The 6321-nt window shown below is 48.6% G+C and overlaps 1 long non-coding RNA gene across 1 annotated transcript; it reads left to right on the top strand.

The window, feature by feature from the left end:
* The first annotated feature begins 545 nt into the window (after positions 1 to 545).
* LOC311444273 lies at positions 546 to 5730 on the top strand. The gene is made up of 3 exons (XR_014697793.1): positions 546 to 729; positions 1485 to 1631; positions 5279 to 5730. It is a non-coding gene; the product is annotated as an uncharacterized lncRNA (long non-coding RNA).
* The last annotated feature ends 591 nt before the right edge of the window (positions 5731 to 6321 follow it).

The following is a 6321-nucleotide window of genomic DNA, read 5'->3' as shown; positions in this document are numbered from 1 at the left end:
GGGGTACATCCAACACGTCCCCCAGGCCCTCGAGCACCAGCCAGCACTCGGGGCAGTGTCCATCAGCCGTCCCCAGGCTCCTGCCAGCAGCAGGGCCACGAGGAACCCATGTCCCAATGTCTTCCTCTACCACAGCCCCTGGTGAGCAGGAGACGTGGCCACATCTGGAGCCTGGAGAGCTGCAGCCATGCTCCTGCACATGAACCATCCCCAGGAGCCAGAGGGGTTTTGGCTGGGATGAGGCAGCTCGGTGCAGAGACGCTTGAAGCAGGGAGCAGAGCAATATTGCAACAGGCGGCTGCAGCACAGACGGAGAGGCATTTCTCCCTGCCGTGCAGGGACAAGACAGCCAGCTGTGACTCACGCTCCCTGCTCCCATCCCCCAGGTCCATTTGCCACACTGCAGCTATTGATAAGACCTTGAAAGAGCAGGAAGTTTCCCTGGCAGAGGCGCCTGGGCGGGCATCGTGTGGTTGTACTGCTAATGAGCCTAAGTGGAGCACTTTGCTCAAGGCATTTACAAGTTTCCAAGCTTTGACTGCAGCACCGACAGCCGCCTGCTTGGCCGCTACCACGGTATGCAAAGGGACGGTGCCACCAGCACCACCGCTGTGCCGGCTTTATTAGGGGAGAGAAGACAGCGAGCTGCCAACGAGGAGATCGAGGGACGGGTTGATGTTCAACCAGTGCACATTTAGCAACGTGGGACGTGCAGCATGCAATAGCAAGGTGACAGCCATGGGGACAACGCTTCCCCAGCTCTATCAAGGAAATGCAGGCTCCCGTGCCCTGCTCTCCTCCGTGTTAGACCCTCCACGCTCACACACAGAGAGAACTGGGGCATGTAGAAAGAGCAGTGGAGCAGGGAGGAGGTTTACTCCGAGGGTAGAGGCAGGTGTGTCTCTGGAAGCTACAAGCGAGCTGCAAGGCTGGGGAGCTTCATGCTCCATCAGCCAAGCATCTGCAGCAGCCACCCTGAAGTCCTGGAAATAGCTGCAGGAGGGATTTTGTGTTTGCTGCCCTGAGGCTGGCGGGCAAAGCCTTGCCCAGGCTCTCCCAGCCCTCCTTCTAAACCCCAAATATGTTAAATGGTGTTACCATCAGGTGTTACCCCCCCTGGCAGTGACCTCCTGATGGACAAACGTCCTTGAAAACGCCCCTGGCAGTTAACCAGGTCCTGTGGGGTTTTCGTTCCTTGGACGGTGGTTAATGCTTTCAGCAGAAAACCAAGTCATTTTGTTCAAAGAGCTGAATGAGAAAAGCTGAGCCTCAGCCAGCTTCTAGTGGAAAACAACAGTGAAAACATGGAAAAAAAGCTTTGAAAGAATCGTGGAGCCCTAATAGAGGTTTGTCAGCTGCGATGGCTGTCCTGCCCTCTCTGATGCTGGAGGGAAATGGAGAGGACAGGAGCCAAGGTGGAGGGGGAGGAGGTGTCTTCTTTGGGCAGGTTTTGTCCCTACAAACTTTACATTTCCCTTCTGCAGCTGTCAGTGCCTGAGCCTTTGCAGTCAAAGTGGGACCATTTGGAGACAAAGCACTACGGTACCTGCCTGAGGATGAGTTGTGACTGGTGACCCGATGGGAACCTAAGCCCAGATGCACACATCAGCACCCCAGGGATATACATTTAGGTAAAATAATCCCCACGCCTGGCTTTCAGGTCTCGTGTCGTGCCAGACATCAGCCAAGGACTCAGCAGGTGAGAGGAGCTCCCCTTGAGCTCCAGCTTCATGAGATCACCCCCCTGCTGCTTACCCAGATGTGGGGTTTGGCACGTGCACTAACAGCACGTGAGCACATAGCTTCTCACGCAGACCCCATTGGCAAATGGAAATGAGAAGAAAACATTCTTTCCTGCTTATGGAAGCTGGATATCTAACCCTTTGGAAAAAACGAATGGCAATTTGGAGCTTGGCTTTTGTAAATTGCCCTGAAATTCTCACTAATTGCAAGCAATTATTTAGTCCTCAAATTTTGTGCTGTGGGTTTGTGTGTGTGTGTGTGTGTGTGTGCATGTGTGATTGTCTTCAGCTAAATATAGTTTCCTCCATGTTTACCCCTCCGAGCATCCTTCCACCCTTCTGCTTCTATTATTCTCTTGGAGGAAAGGGATTTTGTTATTCTGCCAGGCCCAGCTGGGCCGGGGTAGCAGCTCATCATCAGGGAACGAGGAGCAGGCTAATTTTAAAAGGTGAACACTGCTATTTGCACGGAAACATCTCTGCAATCAATAACACCAGGAGGAAGAATGGCAAACAGAGCTAAACCGAGATCTTTGAAGTTGCAAATCCTAATCAGAACACTTGAAATCTGCAGGAAAATTTACTCAAGAGATGCAAACACCACTTCTTTGCGGGCAACAATTTGACTAAACAAGCACAGTGAGACAGTTTCTCATTTATGTTAATGGAGAAGCGTCTTTTGTTCGTGTTCAGTCCCACTGATTCCCTGCACACAATGTCCTATTTAAGCTCCATTAATTCACTGCAGAGACTGTAGGAAGAATTCGTGTTCATCTGTGTTTGAAGGACTCACAAGTTCACCACTAGTGAAAGAAAAAAAAAACTGAAGATAGCAGCAGCGAAGGACTCAAACTAAAAAAAAATAAAAATAAAAGAGAAAGAGAAAACTGGAAAATTAGAAGTAGAGCCTTGTGTCTGCTGAAGACATCCTGGTGGTTGTGCCTGAGCCAGGAATTCACCCTTCAACTTCTTTATGGCAAGTATCAGAGCTTATACATCAGGAGCCTCAGCAAGTCCCTCAGGATGCTGGTCGGTGCTGGTGAGGCATGGAGTGAGGGATCTGCCCCCGTGCTCAGCGAGAAGCTGTAGGGCTACATGAGAGCTACTGCTTTGTCCGGAGGCTTGTCCCACTAGAACTGCATGATTTGAAGCTCACTGTGCCTTTGGGACATTTACCCAAAGTTCAAGGAAATTCTGGTTTTTCAGAATGTGTTATTTTTGCAAAAGGCTCATTCCTCTTAGCCCTTATTTCACAGTGCCCCTCGGTGGGACTGCTACCAGAACGAAGTTATGCACAAAAACTTCAGGTTGAGAATGGAGCAGTGATAGGATTTGCTCTCTGGTTTTCCCGGTGGATATTTATTGCTGTTGCAGTGATGGCTAATTGCCTGATTGTAATCAGTACCTGATCGGCACCTTTCCTCCAAAACCTGGGGAAAGAAACGGAACAGTTTGCTGCGATCCATTTCTACAAGTGACAAGGGCCCCGCGGAAGCCAGACCCACAGGAGGGATTTCCACCTGCTCCAGCAGCTGGTGATTTGGTAATATTTGGGCAGACAGTGCCACCAAAAGGAAACATAATAAACTACCCAGCCCAAAAAAAAAAAAAAAAAAAAAAAAAAAAAAAAAAAAAAGCCTTTTTTTCAGTGCTTTCTGAGCAGTTACCATGACAACAATCCATCCACAGGCCCTTTGTTCCCCCATCGGCTCCTCAGACCAGCTTTGGTGCATCCATCTCTATCAAATATGCGGGCCCAAGGTACTAGGGATGAAAAATTAATGGTTTTGGTCATTCAGCTAAAAACTTCCTTCTTAGCCTAGCAGCTAAAGATTTTTCAGCCCTATGCAACAGTCTCTTAAAATTGCTTGGATACTAAATCGCAACACATGGAGAAACTTTATTCTTTGAGGGTTTTTAAAGAACCGATTTCCCTATCTCCTGCAAGGCAACACTTTACTCCTCGTGCTTCTGATTAACTGCCATGCTTCCTCATTTTTCCTCAGAGCAGGCATTGCAAGGGGAAATTAAAAATAGGGGAGTTTGCCTGAATGCTTAAAGCACCTGCTGGCTCCTGGATGCAGCTGAGGGGCTGAGCACGGCTCTGTCCCACGGGACCCCCGGAGCATCGGTGCCGGCCCTTCCCCAGGCGGTGCAGATGATGCTCTGTGTGCCAGAGGGGCCGCACAACAAGCCGAGAGCACAGCGGCACGTTTCTCTTAATATATGAGTCTATTCTCATTTCTATGGGATGCTGGTTACAGCGGTTCGGTGGTGCTGGGTTTATCCGGGCGGCTCGGTGACTGCAGGGGGAGCTCCTCAGCTGCGCACCGGGGGTGGTCCCAAATGGAGACAGGACTCAGGGTTTTTCACCCATCGGGGCTTCAGCATCACCTTTCAGGAGGCACTAACAAGTATTTCCCTCCTTCGGTGTCATTCAAACCTTCATTTTCTGTTTGCAAAGGCACCTTCTTGCTCAAACTAATGATAAAAGCAGGCTGTCCTTTCCTCTGATTTTCCCTAATTCAGGAAAAATTGCCACCAGGTTGAAGGTGCCACTATGAGGCTTGCAGGGAGCATACAGGGATGGGGACAGGGACACGAGTGGCAGGCAGTGGCCATGGAGGTGAGACTTATCCAACCAACAATGTCCTGGAGGTGCTTTCACAGGACTCAGCCACTGAGATCATTTTTTTATCAGTAGCTTTTGAATCCATTTCATTTCAAAAATAAATGCATATGCCTTGCTCATCAACAGCTATGTGATGGTTTAAAAAGCTGTTTTCTTCCCTTAAAAATCCTGCCACGGTTTTCCTCCTGGTTGCTCTCAGGTTACCTCTAATCCTGCTGTCCAGCAGAGGCTGCAGCAGCTCTTCCATGCCTCTGCTCTGATGCAGACCACCTTCAGGACCATGATTTGCAGCATTTGGTTTGTCACACAAGCAGTTATTTTCCGTTCAGTGAGTACATGCAGGTGCCAACTAGCAGATGCAGCCGACAGACTGGTTTGGAAGGGCCAAGGGTGGCAAATGCCCTTTCCAGTCTGGACTGTGACATTTGTCTATATGGAATACAGTTATCTTCCCTGGTTGTTTTTTACTTGTTTGTTTGTTTGTTGTTTGTCTGTTTGGTTTGGTTGCTTATTGGTTTGGTCTGGTTTATTTGCTTGATATAAGTTTCAGCATCTTTTCTCTGGCTTTCTGCCTATCCCTGTCAGAAAGAGTAATGCCAGAGGAATAAGTCCAAAGCTGATCCAATTTTTGTTGCTGCTGCTGCATGAGGATTGGGGCAGGAGAAGACATGGGTGAGTGAGGACCCTCCCAAAGGCAGGCTGGGGCTGTGCAGGGTGGGAAGGAGGGGAAGCTCCCATTTCCAGCCTTGGCACTGCTTGGACGGGGCATGAGGTACCCTGTGTTCCAATAGCAAAGGCAGTGAGATTGCAAAAAGGCAGAGATGAAAGACAAAAGTGAGAAAAATGCTCCTGGTGAGAGACTTGAAGGAAACACCAGATGACCATTTGTTGAACTACCCCACAGAATCTTCCCACTCCATCTGCTGTTGCTGCTCAGTGGAAAAAGGATGAAAATCATGCAAATCATACCAAAAACTGGATGTACAGAAATACTCGGCATGAAGGCAAACAGAAACACTCAGCTCCTTTTATCATCCACTAGCTGCTTGCTACTGCGCAGCGCTTCCTCCAGCCTGTGCGACCCAAACTGCACCTGGAGGTGCTTTGGCTGGACGCACTTTCTTCATCCCCATCACTCAGCATCCTGGCTCTGTCTGCAGAGCTGCCCTGGCTGTGTGGGCACTGGGGAATCTGAAGGGAATGAGCTGCAATTAGTGCCAGCAGCACCGGTGGTACCATTAGCACCCTGGCAGTGCCTCTCCTGCTCGGACCTGCTGCCAGGCTTCCCGCTGCCTCCTCTCCTCTTTGTTGTAGGAGTTTTCATGTTTTATTAAACCTTAGAGTTCCTTGATTATCCATGAACAGTATCATCCTATTTTCTGTCCCTTTTTTTTCCCATGGGACAACAGCAGTGATTTTTGAGGGGGAAAAAATAAAAATAAAAATAAAAATAAAAATAAAAATAAAAATAAAAATAAAAATAAAAATAAAGAAAAAAAACACTCATTAGCTATTTCCTTGCTAGTGATTCAAGAGGGCCGTGGTTTCCCTTCAGCTCCTCCAGAGTTTTCAGTAGTTCCTTCTCCTGTCCATTTTCCGTGATAACTGAGTATGAGAAACATCTGCACCCCATTAGGAGCAGCTTTGGGTACATAAAACTGAATACAAAGGGTAAAAAAATGTTTGATGGCCGAGTCACGCTCTCATCCAGGAAGCAATCTGGCAATCAGCACAGGGTCCCTGGAGTATCCAAGCTGAAAAACAGGCTCGACCCTCATTTCTAGCACATCAGTGAAGCTACTTATTCTGTTAAAACACTAAATCTGCTATGAATCATACCTAGAGCGTGAGGAAACTGATGTCTTCTGTGTCACTTAACAGCATAGTCCTCCTTTTTGGTGCAAACTATCCAGTGAAGTGCTGTCACCATGTTACCACCCAGAGAGA

Source organism: Aythya ferina (assembly GCF_964211825.1).
Source record: "Aythya ferina genome assembly, chromosome: 14".
Taxonomy (NCBI): Eukaryota; Metazoa; Chordata; class Aves; order Anseriformes; family Anatidae; genus Aythya; species Aythya ferina.
Note: the sequence above shows the minus strand (reverse complement) of the source record. Positions and strands in the feature narration are given on the sequence as shown.